A 2,204-nucleotide genomic window follows, 5' to 3' on the forward strand; every position below is an offset into this window, starting at 1 on the left:
TGGGTTTGGGGGAATGCAACAGTTCCGTGTCACGGTGAGGGGCTGTGGGACCTGCCCTTCGGTTCTGTACGTCACACACGGTGTGGACGCAGCCCGGGGAGCTGAACTCACGTTTCCACCGTAGAGGCCGGTTTGCTGTAGTCAGCTGTGTTTGACCCTGCTGCTGTGGGCCACAGAAAAGTATATACCTAGGAGGCAAAACAGTGAGAGCCAAGGTATTCATTGCTTGTTCTCACGCAGCAACAGGGAAGGATCTCTTCTTCCTCAGGAATGGCTCCACGCTGCCGCCTGACCTGATTTTGGGGTCCGTGGTGTCCCAGAGGAGCAGTAGCCCCTCCATCGCAGAACCAGCTGAAGACACCAGTATCCCATACAGGTCCCACACCTGTTCCAGCGGGCAAAGTGGGCACAAATGGATGCATTTGATTTCAGCTGATTCATTGCATTCACCAAACAAGAAAGATGAAGTCAGGGCTCAGCGGGGCTGGTCGTTGACGCCAGAGTGAAGAACAGCCCATCGGGGAATAAAGCTGCAGGATTTACACGTGCCACGTGTGCTGCAAACACAGCTTGCCAATCCAGAAGAGGCAACAGAGGTAGCAAGGTATCCTTTACTCCTCTGGTACCTCTATGCACGAAAGTTATGAAATAATTTCTATATTTTACATTTCATATGGAAGGTAGTCACAACATTGAGTTCTGTGAAAAGAACCTATGTATCAGTCTGATCCTAGCAGATACTTAGTGGGTGAGTGAAAAGAGAAGGGAAAAAAAAGGCAAGAGGAAAAATGCAGGTAGGCTGGAAGAAAGAAGCTGACACCAACATTAAAGTTATGGCTGGCTGATACATGAAAATCGTTTCCTGAACAGAGTGTGAAGCCACGTTCTTTTTTATTGTTCTGAACTCAAGGCCTTGTATGCACTTGGAAATGTACTAAAATAGGTATTCTAAAAGAACAACTTCCTAAATGGATCTCCAGTAACAACACGCCGGCACTGTAGATAAACAAGGAACAAATTGGGCCTGCACACATTGGAGCGAGCACCAATATGAAAAAAAAAACCCACCAGTACTATGACAGACCTTTTTTCTTCTTTAAATCTGCACCCACAGCAGAAGCTTATGCAATATGGTTGGAATCGCTGACATAATTTTGATTTCCACAACGCATGGCAGAAACAGGTGACAGTTTCAGTTGGAGGGTCAAATAATTTAAATAATTCTCCTTCTCCATCTCAAGCTTAAGAAATACCAGCCTTGTGCTGCTGCTCTATCCTGTACATACTCTACAGAGAGAGGAACAAAGTCCTCAGTGGTCCTAGCTTGGCATTATACACTGTTCCTTTGTGTGACTTTATCTTATGCAGGAAGTCAAAATACTTACCCAGGCACATCAAAAGAAAGAAAACAAGCAAAGTATACAGCCTCAAAAGAAAGCTCTTAACTTTGGAATCCACTTTCTCTGCAATAGTTCAACAGCACATGCACTGCTGACCTTCAGAGCACACTGCAAACCGCAACTGTTGATATAACCTTTGCACGATGAGGAACATGCTTTGCTTAATCCTATAGTGGCATCAAATGCCGTCAACTGTATATGATCCTTTTTGGTTTTAAGGTTCCCTTGTCCTGGAAATGTTTATGAGTAAATGAGAAAATGGGGATGATGCAAGGGAACCTAAAGCGCAACGATATACAGGCAAAAACAATCACCATTTTAAGACAAGTTTCTGCATATTCTCAGTTACAGTAATTTGAAGCCATAAAGTTCCTCTAGGTTTTCTAGTTTCTATGGTAGTGTAGCTTAGACTTAATGATGCCAAGCTCTGATTAAAAGGGTAGGAATTTTATATTGGGAAACATTCTTTTTTTATTATTGTGAAGCCAAGGCCTTGTATGCACCGGGAGATTTACTAAAACAGGTATTCTAAAATAACTACGTCAGTCAGTTCCTCCTTATAGCAGGGTGGAAGGAAGCCTTGGAAAGAACCCATGAGTAGTATTAGCCCTCAGACTTCCCAGAACACTTGGGTGTTTGTCAGAGAGAAAAGATTACAGAAAGGTACTACAAGATGCTGAACATACACACACACACACAGACAAGAAATTGCTTAAAGAGAATTTGAAGAACCCTGAAGAAAGTGAATAGGCTAAATTTTTTATTTCTGCCCGCAAGCTTGGAGAATCCCCCCCCCCCCCCCCC

This window comes from Cariama cristata, unplaced genomic scaffold (genome assembly GCF_000690535.1).
Source record: "Cariama cristata isolate BGI_N322 unplaced genomic scaffold, ASM69053v1 scaffold6354, whole genome shotgun sequence".
Taxonomy (NCBI): Eukaryota; Metazoa; Chordata; class Aves; order Cariamiformes; family Cariamidae; genus Cariama; species Cariama cristata.